The sequence below is a fragment of the Parasteatoda tepidariorum genome, chromosome 6 (assembly GCF_982258835.1).
Source record: "Parasteatoda tepidariorum strain Cologne lab strain chromosome 6, Ptep-v5.0, whole genome shotgun sequence".
Taxonomy (NCBI): domain Eukaryota; kingdom Metazoa; phylum Arthropoda; class Arachnida; order Araneae; family Theridiidae; genus Parasteatoda; species Parasteatoda tepidariorum.
The window spans coordinates 6,153,792-6,174,649 of record NC_141760.1 but is presented as its reverse complement, the minus strand read 5'-3'; the positions used below and the strand labels follow the sequence as shown (position 1 = coordinate 6,174,649).

The following is a 20,858-nucleotide window of genomic DNA, read 5'->3' as shown; positions in this document are numbered from 1 at the left end:
GAACTGAAGAATGAAGCAATGTAATTCAGGTTCAGGGTAGACAAATATCGTGTAATTTATATGAAATATCAAAATATCTGATACTTCAGATATACAATACCGAATTCTCAGTAACACAGACATGAAAGGAAATGTTTATTTCTTAGTGTAGCAGGGTTGTCAATGATTTAAGAAGAAGAAAAAATGATTAAAATTAATAAATTTAAATTTCGTGTAGAAAAAAAAGGACAATGATTAAAATAATCTGTCACACAAAAGAAATTTTGAAGAGTGGAGGCTTGGGAAATAAGAATTCTTTTGAATTAGCAGATTATTTTTGTTTAATAAGCTTAGATATAACATTTCACACTTATTAGATAATCTGTTCCTAATTTTTTTTTTCCGGCTATGGAACCCTAAATGATCATTCGGCGGAACCCAGACTTTATACAGTAAATATATAAAGACGTATTATAACCAATAAAAGACAACTTTATTTTGAAAATATTCAATAAGAGGAAAAAGATTTATTAAATATTTTCTATCACGGAACTCTAGAACCCACAGAACACCGGCCGTCGAATTAGAATAACGAAAACAAAATGAATATATTATTTTTCTTTATGACTGAATATAATATAGTGTAACTTTTTGCGTGTAGTTATATACAATCTTAAGTCAAATTGACGCAAAAAGATATTTTTTGTATATTACTTAATATGAATTAATAAAAATTATTTTAGTATCCAATTTACGTAATTTTTTTAAATTAATGCAGGTAGGACATATATATAAAAGATATTTTGTCACGTAATAAATCGGTCAGTTATTAATTCTATAAATTTTGTGCAGGCTTTTTGTATAGATTATTAGCAGAAACAATTAAAAATCTAAAATCATCACTGCAGAGATGATAGAGGGAAAAAATCAATTTAGTATTATTTTAAGAAAATTTATTTTTTGTAAACCTTACCCATAATTATAAAAAAAATTAGGAAAATAATAAAAACAACACAGTTGTGAAATTCACCAGTATTATTCTAATTTTACAAAAACAAATTAGAAAATCGCATTTTCAAAAAAGAAGACACAAAATAACTTAAAAAACACTTTCGGTTCATAGATGAAGGGAGGTAGGGAGGGGAGATGAATTTAAATCAATTGATGTGCAACTTCTATTGTTGGCTCACTCAAAGTAAAATTTCTCTTTTTTTTTAACGAATTCTCTTAATTAGTTGGCTACAAATTCCAATGGATAAAAAACCAAACAGATATAAAATCTTCATATTAAAAAAAAATTCCCACAAAATTAAACATTAAAATTTTTTTTAAAGATATTTTATTAATTTATTTAGTTTTTTATTCGTAAGTAAAAAAAATTTAAATTCTACTTCTATTTACATGAGTTTTACAAATAGATTAAAAAATAATTATTTTAGACAAAAGAAATAGCTGCCTGCCTGTACGGCTGTTGTGGGAAAATTTTCATTGTTCTCAATAATTTTCAATGTTTATGTTTTAACGTATAAATTTTGATTTTGAGAATTTTAAAAAAGAAAAGTATTATCTACTATGAAAATGATTTTGAACATAAATAATAATTGCTATTGGTGTGGCAGTTATGGTCAAAAGTATTCGAGAAATTGCCGACTTTTTAGAAAATTGGTACTACTTTAACTACACTAGGGAACATTTTTTTTTTTGTTGCCCGAGATTTTTGACAAATTTTAGATACTTCCGCAACCCTGTTTTCAAATCTGCAATCTGTTTCTACAAGCGAAAGTTTTTATGCGATTTATTAATATAGTCTGAACCTTCACTTTTTAAAAAATACTCTCGAGTGAATACTAAGTGTCCCCACTTCTCTGATACACAGTGCGTGGTAGAAAGAAGGCAATAATACATTTCAGTTTATTATGAGATAAGTTTAAGTCGTATGCTTTTCGTCTAAGTGATATTTGCATGATATTGCAGACAAGTGTATGAGTTACCGTGAATCATCAAGAGAATGTCGACTTTCACCGGTGAATGTCAACAATCACATAGTCGCTTTAGTGAATCTTCGAAATATTTGTTATATCCGATTTGATATTAATTGATTCGTTAACATTATTGTATTTATTCGATATTTTAATATCAGCTGAGGATAGATTAGGAGAAATATCAGTGTCTGGAGTACCAGTTAAATGAATATAGGGCAGTCACAATTGACCGTAAAAAAAAACATTGATGTAGAGCATACCGGGCAGTGACACTCAACTTTAAAAACCATTGATGTATGGCATACCGGGAAAATGTATAGTATACCGTATGCAAGTGACATTTAACTTCGGACATTTACCAAAGCGACTACGTGTTTGTCAACATTTACCAGTGGAAGTCTACAAACACCCATCTCGATCATTAACAATAACATACGTACGTTAACCTATACATTCTTTATAAACTTAATCATTCAGACAGAAAATAAACGAAACTAAAAATATAACTTTAAGAAAAAAATCTGTATCTTTCAGAACGGAACTCATTTTAGATTTGAAATCCCCATAAAACTTGAATTAGGTAAGATCAAGTACTTGTATAAATGCAACAAAAAAATGAGTTCTCTAGTGTGTGTCATTTACTGAATTTTTTCACAAAACGTTTTCTAACGATAAACAAGTTATGCAAATATTATTACCATATTAAAAATGTCAACATTTATTATAACCTACTACTGATGCGATTTTCAAATTCTGTTAAATTAATTGACTTGGATAATGATCATTAAAAAAAAACTATAATTGAAATCCTATACATCGAATTTGTTTTAAAAAAATGATAATAACTATTTCTACGGGATCGTTCAAATATTAAATAAGCACATAAAGGAAAGAAGAAGAGGTAATAAATATAACGCTTATGCAAGACACTAAAGTCCTTTTATTTTCAAAATACATTAAAAAATAATATTACAGAAAAATTTGGTAAAAAAATAACACTTGGACACATTTTGAAATAAAAACTAAAATTAAGGAAAGAAATCTTTCAAAGCGGTTTGAAACTTCAACGTAAATTTAGTTTAAATTCACACCTTTTTATTCAGATTTAATCCTAAAATTCATGAAATTGGATTACTACTGCAAAAGTAACAACCAGGAAGGGAAGGGTGTTACGAATTTACGTCAGCGTGGAAGGGGGTTAGCAATTTGTTGAAAAGGGTGAATACAAAAATGCCAAAAACAAGCTCAGCACGTAATATTTGTATAGCCCCTAAAATATCTTTATTTAACTTAAAATTATATTTCTTCTAGTTCACTCTGACTAAGCCTAATCTAACTCTTTCAGATGTGTATCGCCCATAACGTAATAGTTTATAGGATACCAAACATCAGGCATTTAAAATCTTAAAACACCAAAACAAATATCTGTCATTCCATTATCAAAATATAATTGAGCTGTATTAAGTCTGTAAAGAAGTTTGAACAAAAAAATATTGGTTAAAAATAGTCAATCTACTTTAACAAGTGGTTTACACTATTTGAATGCAATTTCGTAAAGATATTCAGGAGTTCATTACTTAAATTGTTTTTGTTAGACATCTCCATTACGCAATAGGTTCTTTTACGATTTTCTCTCATAATAAATTAAGTAATTTGCAACAACAAATGTTACTATGGTAACTACATCATGCATATAAATTTATTTAGCAAAGAAAGATTAACTGTAATACAATGAGCCATTTAGTAATCTTCATAAGTGAAAAGAAAAATAATAAAAAATCCCATCAAATTAAATGGAACAAAATTTTAATAATTATTCAACTGTGATTATTGAAATAGGTATTACATAAATACAGAATGGGTATTACATGAAATAAAACCATACTTTATTTAATGCAGTACCTAATTCACGTTACCAAAATTGAAAGACAAATAAAATTAATAAGAAGTACAGAAAATTATTCTAAAAGTGTTCGATAGATGTGTAGAAAAATCATTTGAAAAGGGTTCCTGATAAGTATAAAAGAAAATCTTATCATAAAAAAAAAGTAGTGTAAAAACGAAACCATAGAAATATCTTCTGAACAATATAGGGGAGAAATATTGAAGAAAAAAAACATTTAAAAGGGCAAAAAAAAAATCTTTTTAAAAAATTAATTCTATGGTAAAATGAATTTTAGAAATGCTGCACTAACTCCGTGATTTATTTAGAATATTTCACAGAGTATGGCTTTATGTATGCTACACGTGCCAAGCTATCCTTAAATCGGCATAAAAATTCTCGGGAGGGAAAGAAAATTAAACAATTTAGAACTACGTCATAAAAAATGTTCGAAAGATTCTATTATTTAACTCGATATTTTATGCTGGAGAAAACACCACCCATACAAAAGCTATTACCTATACAACTAGCATGAATTCTATCACTGTTTGCTTCTAGTTTTAACTTTTTTTTAGCGAGCTATTGAAAATCAACAGAAAAATTCACTTATGTTCATTGATGAACATTTATGAAAAACATGTATCGACTAAAAAATTTCCTGAACTTCAGAATAGTCTTTAATAAAATTTACTAATGTAAAAGTATTGTATTAATGAAAAATATTTTTAAAAAAAAAGTGTCGTTTTTACAATTTTAAAACAAAGAAACAGCTTTGCAGTACATCATAAAAATTGAATAATGGTTAATAATTATTGAAAATCTATCTTAAAAAAACTCCACTTTTGAAAATTACCCTAAAAAAGTTTTCAGGCAATAATTAATTAAATGATTTTTTTCTTTATAAAATATGTAAAACCATCAAATATAATTATACAAATTATATTCTATATATTTTTTCTATTATTTTATTATATATATTATACAAATCAAATCAAATATAATTATATGCAATTGGAATAAAAGGACCAACTTACAACAGTTTTCATATTGAATACAAGATTTTAAAGTAAAAATTTCAAACTGAACATTATAGCAAAATTTTGCAGACAACAATCAAAATAACTATGTTAAAATTGCAGAAGAAAATTGCTTGCATTATTAACAGTAAATTTATTTAAATTTTTTTTAATTGCAATATACAGTGAGTTTTAAAAGTAGGACATCTGCATTGAAATCCTAGGAGAAAAGCATTTTCAATCAATACAATTTCACAGGATAATTCAAAATTGTTAAAATATCTAGTAGGACCATGATTAAAGCATTCAATAATTGTATTATTTATTTCATGCAAAATTTGAAGTATACGATTTGTGGAAATAAGATTTTCGCTTTTTTCCGAGTAACAAAAAAAAAAAATATTTGTTTTTAAAGGATAGTAAGTATATATTCGACATTAAAATAAAGTAGCTTTCTGTTTTGTATAAAAATAATCATATTTAAACAACTTACTTATCAAAATTAAATAAATAAATTTTAATATTGATACTATTTAAGAAGAAAAAAAGTACCAAATGTTCAACTTCTAACGCATGTTATTGCTCGAAATCGTAAATTTAATCTCTACCTGCATTAATTAATACTCAAAAAGTAACAAACGTTTAACTTATACCGTAACTTCTATCCTGGATAAATTTTGCATTTCACTACATAATACAATTTCTGAAAGCTTCGATCATGGTCAAGCAAAATAATTTATAATTTTGAAATATAAAAGACTCGTGTGATATAGAGAGTGAAATGATGGATGCATACGAAATTTCATTACTAGCTGCAAATTGAAATGAAACAATACTACAGCCAATTCTAGGCTGAAAAAATTTTGCTTTAAATAAAGAATACAATTTCTGGAAGCAGCTTCAATAACGTATTTTTAAAAAATCACAATAATTTGGTAATGTAAAACTGCCCTGTGAAGTTGTAGTGACTTAAAATACTGCTTCTCATAGATATAAAACGCAGGTGCACAAAAAGCTAACTTTAGTGACTCTTTTAGAAACAATAAGACAGTGGAATTTTTACACAACAGTCAAGTACTGCCGCTCCTACATTGTCATAACACACGGCAATCTCGAGTACTTAAAAAAATCCCCCCTTGTACCCCCTAAATACAAGATGAATTTTTTTTTACCCTATCATTAGTAAATATGGGGCCAGCATCCGTTTTTTATCAGGCCTAGGGCGTTTTTGGAACTTAGTTCGGGCGGAACCATAAGAAAGAATGGGCGGGACAGGACTGACCTCGAACATCGACCTTCCACCAACAATTTTAGCATCATTTAAATTGTACAGCCACAAACTAAGGAATGAAAATTAAAGATCTTGATGAAAGATCGATGTTGGGAGATGAAAGAAGAAAAAAAAACGTTCTAATATGTAAATAGAAGAACATAACATTACTTACATTAGCATCTCAGATTAACTTCTTTTCCCAATATGGCTGCCTTTTTATCTTCTTTTCGACGCCAAACTGATCACGCACATAAACATAGGTATCCATAGCGCGATCACAGGTAGATCGGGATTAATATGAGTATCGGTGATATCTGTTCGATTTCTTTTCGAATGATGAAAAGAATAGTAGAGAGGAATAATTCATTTTGGAGACACTATTCTTTAAAAGGGCAATTGTGGGCCCTCGTGACTTGGGGGAAGCCGTGAGAGAATCAGCAATTTGGCACGCGGCCAAGAGTCGGATACGAGTGAAATCTCTGGCAGGGGCCGGCCGCGACCGACCAATCAGAGAAGAGCAGGCGTACGCTGAAGTGTTCTGCTTTTCCCCCCGCTTTCTACTTCCGAATTTTGACCCCCTTTGCACTTGTATTTCGCATGCCGCCCCAAAGACGGCTAGTTGGGTTTCGGTCGGTATAGAAGAGTATTGTTTAGTGCATGTGTGTTGTGCTGCTCAATGTGTATGTTGTTATGGTGAACTTACGGACTACGCATGGAATATACAATTTGTGAAAAGGATGCATTATTTTTTTTTTATTTAAGTAAGTTTTTGTTTATTTTTCAATATATTCATAAATAAGTAGGGTAACGGAGGGGGGACTAAAAAACTTTCTTCTAAACATAACCCATTCTATTTTTGGAAACAGTTTCAACTTTTAATTTTTTGAATACGCCTTCACAAATTTTTAAGTCAAGATGTAATTCCAAAAAAAAAAAAAATTTAAAGTAGGTTTTTCATCGTTTTTCAATATTAATAAATTAATAGGGTTGAATAACTTATTTCTTAAAGTTTCCCTTTCTACTTGAGTGAAACTATGAGCTTTAACTTACTTCACTTAGCACTTATTACTTGGCCCTCAGATTTTCATTTCATTGATATTTTTCCAAAAGATTTAAAAATTTGAATAAGTTTTTTCAAACGATATCAAGACTGAGAAATTAATTTAAACTGAAATAATAATAATTAAAAAAAAAACTTTGCTTTAAAAATAGGGCGAAAATTCATTCGCAAAAAAATAATCGCAGTTTCATAACTTGAAATACCAAAAACTTAAATTTGCAATGAAAATTGGCCAACTCAATACCATTCCATAAAGCCTTCATAATGAGTGTATATTTCCCCAAACAAAATACGAAAGTTTCAGAATTAATAATTTTTCACATACTCTCAATAAACTTATTCATAAAGCACCAAACAACTCAATACCAAGCAATTAAAAATAGTTAACTATCAATTACTTTTCATTCATAATTAAATGTAATGTTATTTAAAAAATATATTTAAATAAAATAAATTTTAATGTTATTAAACCCAGTTCAATTTTTATTACTAAAATTATATACTTTTGCATAATTTATTTCACTGAAAAATAAAGTTGTTAATTTGGAATGGATACTTAATAGTTATTCTCGAAAAAATTATATGGGGAAAAAATTAATTAAGATTCCAACAACGTATATCTCCATTCGAAACGTTTTGTTGTGAATGTTGAGGTGGGCTGCCACTTGTTGGCCACACGGAGGGAAAGTCGGCCACCCCCGTTAGGACTTCTTCCCCTTTGGAAAGGCAGCCGCCGCTCCTCTCGGCGCGGAAGCAAACCCTCCGCGTACTCTCTCTCTCTTTTTTTGCTTTCTCTCTCTCTCTCTATTCTATGAGGCTCGGTTTAGGTTATTTGTTTGGAACTTTTTATTTTATTTTTTTGTTTGAGGGATTTTTTTAAAGAATATTTTATTTTATAATTCTTTATTGCAAGAATATATAGTGTCGTTTTAAGATTATAGTTAGTATTTTTTTTGCTTAATAGGTTTTACATTACATTGTCAGTTGGTTGTTTTATCAGACTTTTTTATTTCAGAAAGGATTTTTTTTTTTTTAAATCATCGTTATTTGTATGGATTTACTTTTTTAAGAATAGTTATATTGTGGTTTGTAAGTGTATATATTTAAGGCATAGTTATAGTTCGTAAAAAATATATTTTTTTATACAAAACCAAAAAAAAAAAAAAAAAAAGGAAATAGCTTATAAGGATGTATTGTTTAAGTAATAGTCATAGTTTGTAACAATTTCTTTTAGACATAGTTATAATTTGTAAGGATTTAAAAGCCTTTTTTTAATATAGTTGTAATAATTTTTTTTCTTCTTCATTAATACATAGTTAACATTCAAAGCCTTTAAGTAGAAAACTGCAGGCAAATATAATATCGTTTATGTATAAGTTTGTTAGGATAGAGCATTTGTATCTCTTTTCTTAGCTCATCCAATTGACCAGAAATATAAAACTACCAACAAAAAAAAAAAGTTTTAAAACAGTTTTTTATTTCAAGTTCGAAAAGATGTGTTAGTAAACGTAAAAGACAAACTGAAAAAAATAATTCAATGGAGTCTAGTGTTTATGTTATAATTTAGGGGGGGCGCGCATTTTATTACAATTTACGCCTTTCAAATTATTATTTTGCTCCTCTCTAGATACATTCTTCATTTTCCTGAGAATGTTTAGACCAGATTCTCGTCGTATAGTTTGTATTAATTTGATCAGTAAGTAATAAAAATTAAATTATGGTTCATTTTATCATGTATCTTGGCATATAAACGCGATTTTCTTTGATTAAATCGATGTTGATTTAATAATAATAATTATTAATAAGATCGGGTTATAATTATTGCTCTGCAATACATCTCATACATTTTATTCTTTTAATAACGGAGTGAACAGTTTATAAACTACTTCTAAAAATTTAAGTTTTTTTTTTTTTTTTTGCTGAACTATTTGTAATGTGCGTATATTTGCACGAGCAGATTATGTAGATAATAAACATAGTTTAAAGCAGTCATTTTTTATTACTATTAAATGAGTAGTTTCTAATTTAGATTTATTTGAGTGCACTATTTCTTAGTCGCTCATAAAATTCTCTGGAGAATATACGTTAAAAAGTATGAAGCTTATATTTAATAATATTTTTAAGAGCCTCGCAGAGATGCTCGTGAAGATATCGGTGAGTAAGGTATTGTGAAGAGAAAAAGGTTATTTTTAAAATATTCTCTGTTTTAACCATAGTAAAATTTTTAAAAAGTAAAATGTTTTTTTTTTCTTACGTGTTTCAATATTATACAATTGCTAGTTATAAGTTCATATTAAAACACGTGTAAATAATAAAAATAAAAAAAATGCATGTACGCGTTCAAGCATAAACGCAGCTTTCTTTTTTAAAAAATTGCGCTGGGAGATGTTTGAATTAAAGTGAAAGTTTGCAATTCACTAAATGGATTCAAATGATAGTTTCACGTACTATGATTGTACTAATTTAGATAACCATAGAAATATACATTCTTCATCATTATAACCAGTATAGCCCATATTAAAACTAACGCACGAGTCAGTTATAGTTACTTCCACGGGTGGGAAGACCGAATCAAACTTCTCGATATTATGAACAATAATGCGCGTATTATAACTAACGCTCAAGCCTGTTAACGAGCCATAACTAACATACGTGCCTGGCGCTCAACTGGAGCATTCCACAAAAAAAAAACGAGCCAAACTTCTCGTTATTGTAATCGGAATAGCACATATTACAACTGACTCTCGATGCAGTTCTATAGCCGTTCAGTTGGAGCCTTCCACGGATAGGGCCGAGCCAAACGTCTCGTTATTATAACCAGTATAACACACATTATACCAAACACAGAAGGCAACATCATAACCACTCATTCCCCCAGAAGGCCCAGTTGAAAAATTAAAGACTTTAGATAACTGATAAGACTTTAATTTACTGACACCAAACCTTCGACATCTGAACTGTAAGTTGTTAAACAATAAATAATTCACTGATCTTTCTTATTTTTCGTTAAAAAGAAATAGATTTTATGCAAAATTTCAAATAAAAGCTTTAAACATAAACACATACTTGCACATAATTTCTTAATTTCCATACTATTAATAAACAAAAAAGAGTAAAAAGTTTGGTGGATCCAAAAAAATCTAATCTGCACTTATTTTTTTATGACTAATAGTTTTCTTTTTAAAAAATTTTTTAATTCGACTAGGGTCATTATATTATTAAGTCCCCTCCTCCAAACATATTTGTTTTTCTCCCGTGCTTATTCGAAGACTATGCCCATCTTCAAATATCATGTTTTAACACTATGGAATCAGAGAACTCGGATTCGTTCGATAATTTTAAATTAATAATTCTAAGGAACATTCTGTTTACTATCATGATACACTATTTTTGTCCACGCACGATACACTATTATTGTCTATAGTGTCAATCACATTGTGCACAGCTCCTCGCACCACCTGTTACCCAATGGTAATCAAACCGACTAACATGGATACGCATGTCGGCAGTGTTAGCCAGAATAGTTAATGCTTATAATCCGACTTCGAAAGTAATGTATACATTTTTGTCCAGTGAAGTACGAAATTGTCTTAGCTCATTAATTTTCAGATTTCATTGCATATAAAAGAATATAGTGTGTGCATACAGACGTTTTATCTTGGTTCTGGGACCCTGCTGCCGTGGATACTAGCTTGCCTACCCAATGACGAACCACGGCGTGTAATTGCTTATAATTACAAATCAATTTTTTAATGAATGATAATTAATATCTTCTTTTTTTTGTTATTATTATTTCCAAAATAAAACTAGCAATATTAGAACTCAAATCGGGGGGGGGGGGTGTAAAGTAACATTTTTTGCCGTAGAAAAAATAATATATATATATATATATATATATTTTAATTATGCATATTGTACATCAAATTTCACTCTCCATTCGAAAAAAAAGAAAGGAAAGAAACTATATTTTCAAAGTAAATATTTTGCTTACGTCGAAATTGTCAATGTTCTGAAATTTTAATAATTAAAATTCCAGTTTGGGATTCTACCTATTGTGTATTTTAATTCTTAATTTAATATATTTTTTAAGAAAAATATCCACACAATACCCACCCTATTGCCTGGAACCCTGCCCGATTTTATTTCTAAATGTTCGGTCATTATTATAATTTGGGCAACATCCGAGATTTGAGAGAGTGCCGAAAGCATCTATAGCAATAATAGTCACTATGTAGCAATTAAAATCCAGATGAAATCAGTTGGTTGACGTGTCAGTGACCTTAGCGAAATGTACGGCAACCTCCTCCCCTGCCGTATGCCGGCAACGCCGCAGAGCGAATTCGCCACCAGCATACGACGCGTTAAGAATCCGCGGATGAGCAAGTTTTTTTTTTTTTTTTATTCCCCTTCCTTACCCCACCTTTATTTATATTTTATTTCATTGAATCAATGTCATCTTTCGTTGTACCCTCCCACGAAGTTGGTTGAAAAAAAGAACCTGTTTTTTTTTTTCAATAAGCTGTAGGTTCTTTTGAGGAAAAAAAAATTAGAGTTAAATAGTTGATGAAAAGCAAACACATAAAGATTTAAATTTTTTTTATGCAGTATATGAAATGCATTTTATTATTTTGGTATTTATGAAACAGATTTCTTAATAAATACATTAAAGTAAAATTGTAAATTTAGTACAGAACATGTCATAATAGAAGTATGCACTGTGTTACTATCGTTTGCATGATAATCATTAACGGAATATTTTATGCTAATCGTTAAAAAAGAGTTAATTTTTGCAGGAAAGGGGAGAAAAAAAAATTCCCGTCATGTGTATTTTATTTATTCACCTCGCAGCAAACTTGCATCATCTTATATTTAAACAAAAGGAAAAACCTCTAATTTTTAAAAAGATTTTTGAAAGATTGCAGACGCTGACATAATAGTAATGTGGATTCTGATTCTCATAGGCATAAAGACAGGAAATAAAGTTTTTGCTTTTGAAAATAGTAAGTAAACTGCACAGTGGGTTATTGGCGACGGTCTGGGAAACATCCCCGAGGATGATCCGAAGACATGTCATCGCAATTTTGATCCTCTGCACAGAGGATGGCTTCCCTGCTTTGGTAGCCCGACGACCTGCAAGCAAAGTCGAGCACTTTACGGTAGAACAGTTTTCACGAGGGCCGATACCACGCTCCCTCGGCCCCTACGCAGGCTGATCAAAGTGATCACCCATCCGCTTACTGACCGCAACCTGTGATGCTTGATTTCGGTTTTCTACTATATCTTTAATCTACGATCTCGATCTACGTGTCTTTACGATCAATCCACGGCGGCACTTCTAGAAATAGTTTAAAGTGTATTCATTGTTTTTGGTACGAATGTAATCGAATTTGCAGAACGCGGTATACTGACTGTTCTAATTAATCAATTAAATACCAAAATATAGCAAATAACCCATCCTTTAATACACGAAGACATGATTAACTAGCATTATTGAATTATAATCTATATTTGTATATGTAGTACTTAATCACATTTCATTAGAAATTTTCATAGGCAAATATTTCTTGTTAATTTTTTTTAATCAAATTTTTTCGAAAATATATATTAAAAATTTATAGGGGGCTAAATTTGTTTGCTGTCCAAAATTTCAAAATGATATAACAAATGGTTCTGGAGTTATAAAAGTGACACAGACAAGCACATAGATAAACTTTTCATTTTATTATTATAGATATCAGTATTTTAACATGAATTATTCTAATTATGAGTGACATATAATTAGTTGTAACTATTTAAAAATTGTTAGGCATAAAATAAAATAAAAATGTATGTATGGATTCGATAAAGAAGAAAAAAATTAGCACTTACAGAAAAGACTTCTTTTCCTCAAAATTTTGTAGCACAGGTTTTATGCTTTTTTTAATTTTTATTTCGTAGACTAAATTTTTATTTTTTTTAAAAAAAGATTGACTGTAAAAAAGTGAAATAAAATTTAGCTTGCAAGTAACTTAAATAAAATATTTTGAATTTCGAAATGACGACCGAAATTTCAAAATTTCATGTATGTCTTTTAATCAAATAAAACCTAACTCACGTATTTGTACATTAATTACGTTTTCAAAAAACGCTTCAACGCGATGAATCCATTTTAGCGAGATTTTTGTTCACTTTAGCGTGATATTTAGTAACTAATATCAAAAAAATCATCCGTAAAGTTCTTTTTTCCACCCTCACGCGTTATTCTTTGTCATAAGTATTCAATTATCGGCGTGCTCTTTGTGAAATAGACCGTCCACGTGATTAGCCCTGAACTATTTCCTTTCCCCTGCCTCCCCTCCTTGCATAATTCACGTAAATAGAGAAGGAAATTTTCGACTTAAAGAAAAAAATATATATGTTTACTTTTTTCTATTGAGTGACAATTTTCTTCCAAGATAACGCCAATTTCCTTTTTAATCTTATTCTTTACGATTTTATTAATTTTTCCTTAACTTGACAAGAGTTATATAGAAATATATTTGCTTGATTGAGTTTTACTTTTGACCTATTATAACACTTTATTCATTTTTAATACGCATATTTTATTATTATCATTTTTAAGTACGTATTCCTTGATAGAATATTCAATTTCGCCATTTTTTTTCTATTTATTTCTTTATGAAATCCTTCACTGATTTAATAATTTCCGGATTACGATTTACACTATGCTTGATATTAACTAAAAACTGAGAATTTTATGCGTTGCGTGATTCTTCAAAATCATGAAATCCAGTCGGAAAAGTGATTTATCTATTGATTATGATTGTCAGTTTATTTTAATAGGTAATTTCATATTTAAATTTTATTTAATAACAAAATCCGCTAAATGAAAATAAATAAAAAATACTTGTACTGCTGAATAATTTATTTAAATTCAAAAGATATTTAAAAAAAATTAATTATAATTATACAACATTTATTTTTGTGTAAGTTGAATCAAGTTATTTTTTTACATATAGAAATATATTGTTTTATTTTATATGTAAGATATCGTTTATGCAGCATTCATTATTAATCTATCCAGCAACTTTTAAAAACATTATCTAGAATTTAATATTTCTTATTCTCATTATTCCTTTAAGTTCTTTTTAGTAATATTGATTGCAATATTTTAATTTTCGTCAATAAAAATTAAAAAACGATTGTGATCCTACAATCGAACACGAGAAAAAAAAAACAAAAAAAAAAATCATACGATTTAAAATCATAATATACATAAATATACCATAGTGAAACAATCGAAATGAAATATTTGAAACATTTTTTTTTTGAGAAAATGTTTAAAGGAATTTTATGTAAAAATTTTTTAATACTTTTTTCTGGGTGACCAGCATTTTAGATACAAGTCAAATGCTTTAAATGTTATAAAGAAATAAATATTGAAATTAATTTTTAATAATCTTAAAGGATTACAACTACTGCCTTTAAAAGTTTGATAAGTAAAGTTCTATCTTACTCCAAATAAATAATAAGACAATAAATAAGACAATTTATTATTCTGTTTTTAAAGCTAATAAAAAAAAATATCCCCAGTTGGTCTTAAAATCGGTGCTATATGAACATGTACCTAGGGACCAATATTGAAATGTCTATATTTTTCAATATTGGTCCCATATAAGGCCAATATTGGCCTATATACATTCAATATAGGGCCTGCATTGGCTGAATAATGAATATAAAATATCGGGTGGATCTGACAACTCTATATAGGGCCGATATCGGTAAAATATCGGCCCTTTGAACCCTTATTCAATCAAGATTCGTGAATATGTGTCCAATAAAGGCCCAAGTTATTTTTTTGCTAGGGGCTTGCATTACAAGTTCACGCGTCAAATACTACAAGGTAAAAATATTTAAGCTAATTGATTTTATAGCTAGTTTTTAAAATGATTAAAGTATTTTCTAAATGTTATTTGGCCTTTACTAAGAGCTCAGGTCTATCTGAGTCACCAGCCTTTTAGCTACAGGTACCATTGTTGCTCCTAATATTTTAAAGGAAAAAAAAATAATTTAGGCATTTCAGTAGGAATAGGCCATCCATTGTAAGTCTATCTCCATGGCTGACATCTCTTGTTCACCCCGTTGACAGGACAAAAGATTCCTTTTTACAATAGGAAATTTCCCCTCCCAGCTCAGCTGGCTCTTTCAATATTTCTGCCCTTAAGGAAAAAAAAAATTGAGGGATCTGAACCTGCCCCCCTCAGTCTGTCCTTTTCTTTAGCATTCCCAACAGTTCTTCATCATCATCTATCTAATTCAACAAAAGGCAACATGATCTGGAATTAATCATGGAGGTTTCCTTTTCACATTTTTGTGGTCAAGACTTATTAGCCATGGGAATTTGGAATTCGTATTAATTCTTGAGAAGCCTATGAGCTTTGAACAGGAGTTGCATCTGATACTTTTTATATTAAATTCTACGCCTATGGTTACGGAAAGTTAGAATTCGCATTGAATCTTGAAAAATCTATGAATCCCTGTATGAGTTGTATCTGATACTTTTTATATTAAATTCTACGCCTATGGTAATAAAAAGTAGAAATCCGCATTGAATTTTGAGAAACCAACGAGTTCCTGTATATGAGTTGTATCTGGTACTTTTTGTATTAAATTCTACGTCTATTTAGGGAAATGCCCCAGCTCCAAAGTCTGATAGGCGAGCTTAGATTGCTGCCTTGTGAATACTCTGTAAATGATCCACACTGGCTTTAAATTTCATCCAAATATTATTCGCATCTTGGTGGTCGAAGATTATTTCAAAATTATTTATAAATTTTTATTTTCAAGTTTAGTAATAATTAAATTACGCTACCGTTAATGTAAATACATTTTACTTTTATTAAAAAACTACGACTATAAACACCAAGGTTTGTATGTTTAAAAAAATAATAAATAAAATAAAAATATAGCGTATTTGGCTCTTAATCTACGCAACTTTTTTTTCTTGATATTATATTTAGATACATAGCGAATAACATCTAAGCAATTTATATTTAACTTCAAACATAACATTGCCATCCATGACATTGCAACTAAATTAATAAGCTGCTATAACAACGTTGCCATTTCATTAGAAATTATGTATATACATAAACTTCCACAACTTTAAAATAAGCTTTTGTTCTTCTTACCCTCGCCCCCTCTTACCTGAATGGTTGAAGAATTTCAAACAGCTCTTATGGACTCAAATAGGAACATATAGGAAGAAGATAAAAATAAAACAAAATAAAAGAAGATTGATAAAAAGCCTAGCTTCCCGCTCTCTCCGTCCCTCTATGAAGCAGAGCAGAACGCGCATTTGTTCTGAACGGAAGAAACTTCGGTCGATAAACAGTCCCTTCTCTTCTCTATTTTTCGATTTCTCCTCTTCGTTCTATTCTTTCATTCTTTTTTTATTATTATTATTCTTTTTTTAAGACACTGGGTGGTCCAATTTTAATTTATCAACAAATTGCCGTCCGAATTCTGGGTCTTTCATTCAACATCATCTTAATAGATTAAAGGCAACCACAGAGAAAGTAATGTTCGATGATGCTTTTGGGTGTGAATTTTGTTCTTTTTTGTGAGTGAGAAAGCATGGGTGGCTTATTCGTGTGTCAGTGGCATCAGGGTTATTTCTTCCTTACATCGTGATTAAATCTGGATATTTTAAAAAACAAAGATGTATGTTGATTCGTGACTGCTGATGATGCCATCATAAATTTCATTTGGTTTTTACCTTTGTTTCGCGTAATCTCAAATTTTTGGAGTAAGAAAAAATTGCTGAAAAAAATGTGAGAATTAAAAATCGTTTTCAATATATTTGAGTGGATTAAATATTCAAGAAAGTGTACAATCAATCAAGTTTTTGTCCTCTTCGGGTTAATAGTTTAATATGATGGGAATAATTTGTATTTTTTCTTTACTACTTTAAAACTTATGCAGAATTTTCATGAGACAATATATATATATTTCACATATGCTTTTGAGAATACATTCTCATCGTGAATTTCATTTATTTATTTTAGTTTCGTTTCTTTCTTTCTCATATTTTTGAGACAGGTACAAAAAGGAAACGAAATAAAAAAATTAAAAAAATTGAAGTAGGTGTTCAACTGTTTTTAAAATATTTGCATTAAATTCTAAAGTCAAAAATATAATCAAGAATTGAATTTTTTTTTATTCTTTTGAATTTTCCCCCCTTTATACTACAAGAATGGATTCGAATTTTTATTTTTTAATTTCAAATTCTTACTAAGATTTCTGAAAATTTTTAATAAAAGCTATTCTACTGTAAAGTCTTGCAGATGTCACAAATTAATTAACATTTTAGTCACTAGAGAGGAGAGAAAAAATATTCTGTAAAGATGTTTCGATGCTTTGTACCTAATGCGAATAGAAAAAAAAGTTTTACTCATATTTTTAAAAAGAAACCTTCAGCTGAATAACTAATTATAGTTAAATTGGGAAAATATTGCAACATATCGTGAAATAGGGATATTTCTTGATATATCGTAAATAATATATTCCTTGACGATATATAAATAGTTGATATTTCGCGATATTAAAATTCTGATATTTCTCCACTGTTTATAACACAATACTTCGAGCTTTGCCTTTTGCCTATTTTGCATTTTTCATTTAAATGTTGTATATTTATGTGTTACCTGAAATGTTATTATGATTTTATATTTAAAAATTATTAATTTAAGAAAACATTGTGAAAAAAACGTGCGACACAATGCGTTCTACCCTTTAGGTTTATTTTCCCTGTTATTTTCTGTATATTTTTTCCTATAACTTTGTTTTAATACTCAATTTATTTTTAGTTGTTTGTATATTATTAAATATGCGTAACTGTATTAATTTTTATACCTATCAATGTCCTTAATTTGTGACATTGCTTATCAACTATTTCTATCAAAACTTCATCTATGTGTTATAAGTGCTTACAGTAAAAACATGTGGTAGCATGTTTTTACAGCAATCATGCCTTGCTTTGTATGCATGTTCTAATACTTGTGATTAGATATTTTAAAAATAATTTACGGTTAAAAAATTATCAATAAAGTTAGTTAATTTAAGGGTGTTTTAGTTAAAAATCGTTATAATAAACTTTGTCCCGCAGAGAACTTATCGGAAAAAGACAATTCCCAGTGATGATAACTCCCTCTTTGATCAGTCTGCGATGGGACCAAGGATGTACGGTATCGGTCATCGTTAAACTTTCCTACCGTAAGCGAAACCGTGCTAGACGTCGCGCGCAGGTCGCCGGGCTACCAAATCGGAATGCTATTTCCTCTGCAGAGGATTAAAGTTACGATGACATGTCTTCGGATTGTCCTTAGGGATGCTTCCTAGACCGTCGCCAATAGCTCATTATGCGTCTCTAGTGCGACGTTAATAAAATATTACTATAATAAACTTTTCTAGTCAAAACTGAATATGTATAAATATTCTTTTTAAGTATTACCGAAATCTCTTTAATAATTAAAACGTTCGCGTTAAATTCAAACTATATTATTCTAAATACAAAAAAATATCGAAAAGCATGGAAAAAACATGCAAATTGACTAATTGTTAGTCATCAGGGTACTTCATATACGATATATTATATTCATAATTAATTATTATATTTTTAATTTAGTATTATTTTGAACAGTATTGGATTTCTCCTTAATAATTGAATTTATTTATGCATTGATATTAAAAGTTTTTCTATTGCAAATTTGTGTTATTAAAATTTTTCTGAAACACTCTCGTATTGTATCAATTTTTTGTATTGATAATTATATTTTAACTGTCGAAATGCTTAGTTTCACAATCCATTACATTAAAATAAATCTTATTTTACGCATAAAGTGTAGAGGGAAACTGCTATCGTTAAACTTAAGGTGCGCCAATGTGACTAATCTCTAGTCACACTCCATTCGGATTGTTTCACTTCCAGATTGAAACAATGTCACACAGCATTTTCCAACATTATAAAACCTCCACGTCAACTTTAATACTTGATGACGGACAATCCATAAACACTATCCGAAAGACGATGATGCAATCGGGGCGGTGTTGTTGTAAAACCTAGGCTGACCGCACATCTTCCGCGTGGGTCCCAGTGGTTGAGTCACCCGATCAATTCTTGTCCGGCCATCTCCTGCTGCTGATCACCAGTCATGTGTAAAGGCGTGTGCGCATGCCGGACTCTCTGCTGTCTTGTGTGTGGAAAAGTTTTAATGAAGTCGATCTCATGCCTCTTCGAATACACTTGGGAAGATTCTCTTTCGCGTTAATGGCTTTTCTTTCCACTTTCAATAGTGTTTTGGATATTTTGACGGAATTTAAATCAACAGGTGGCTCTTCCAAGTTTTAGAAGGTACGGTGAAGAAATTTAGTTTCTTCGTTATTTACTTATTAATAGCATGCTTGAGAAATTCATTTTATCGAGTTAATCTTCAGTAATGAAATTATTGTCCTGAAACTTTGTTGAATAATTTGTTTACTATTTAAATTGTATCCAAGTTATCGTTAGTTCAGTTAGGTTTTTATGGATGGATGTTAAACATTTATTTCAGGATTTGGATAAATGAATGCTTATTGATTTTTAAACTTTAATCCATTCAACAAATCAATTATATTTTTTTAATTTTTGTTTTAGATTCAAGTTCGCGACTTGTAAATATTTATTTCTGGATTTGGCTATGCATTATTAAAGAAATTGATATCTAGAGTTTAGACCGTACAAAAATCAGTTTTAAGGGAGAAAAAATATTATTGTCAGTTTAGGTATCTGTTATTGGTATCAGTTTAGGTTTTCTTTTTATTGATGGAAGTTTTGAAATAGGATAGGAAATTATTGTGTTATATTAAAAAAATTATATTGTTGTCAGTTTAGGTTTTCTTTTTATTGATGCAATTTTTGATATAGGATAAGAATTCAGGATTTGAATGTGTTTCTAGACTTTAGTTACACACATCAATTAGAAAAAAAAATTATGCAATCGTTAGTTTAGATTATTTATTTATTTATTTTTTTGCTTATACAAATTTAATATAACATATTTATTTCTGGATTTGAATAAGTCTTGATAAATTAATATTTATTGATTCTTAGGTATATCTAACAATAAATTAGAAGATTTTTTTCCTTTTATAATTTAGATTAATTTCTGAATCGTTGTTTCGTGATTTTCGCTGTACGTTTTAATATAGTGTTAAAAATTTTGGGAACGTGTGCTGTAAAAAATTCAGGATTAAATTACGGTAAAAGGGACTGGCACCATGAGTGCAGCAACAGTAAAATCTATTGTTACCGTGAAATTTTATGTAGTAATTTTTACAGTAAAAATTACGGTATATGAAATTTTTTTTGTTCTGCAAATTTTTATGGCAAAAATGGATTTTATAGTAGAAAGTATAGGCTCTTTGATTCGACGGTATTGCTAGTTCATTGCTGGTACTTTTTACCGTGATTTGATTTGTAATTCATCGTGTGTTGCTATCATAATATCGTTCAAATTCGCTGCAACAGGAAAAGTTAACCATATTTTTGGAAAATTTAATCCTTTTTGAAACTTAATGACAAGAATTATAATATGTTGCATTCTAATATTATGATTATGTTGTATTCTAACATTATGACGTTGACTCA

General features: G+C 29.3%; 1 protein-coding gene and 1 long non-coding RNA gene across 4 annotated transcripts in view; one reads left to right on the top strand and one right to left on the bottom strand.

Annotated features, from left to right (window-relative positions):
• Window positions 1-6,446, bottom strand: part of LOC107452898 (uncharacterized) — a 116,369-nt gene extending 109,923 nt beyond the window's left edge. For both annotated transcript variants that reach the window (XR_015434503.1, XR_015434502.1), the window contains exon 1: window positions 6,305-6,446. This is a non-coding gene — a long non-coding RNA (uncharacterized LOC107452898). The remainder of the gene's footprint in view (window positions 1-6,304) is intronic.
• Window positions 6,447-6,741: 295 nt separating this feature from the next.
• Window positions 6,742-20,858, top strand: part of LOC107452888 (uncharacterized) — a 77,552-nt gene continuing 63,435 nt past the window's right edge. Inside the window, exon 1 of one of the 2 annotated variants that reach the window (XM_071179037.2) lies at window positions 6,742-6,893. The gene's annotated coding sequence lies outside the window, so the exon portion shown is untranslated. Of the gene's footprint in view, window positions 6,894-19,124; window positions 19,584-20,858 lie in introns of those variants that run through there. The other variant, XM_043044687.3, reaches the window with a different exon arrangement.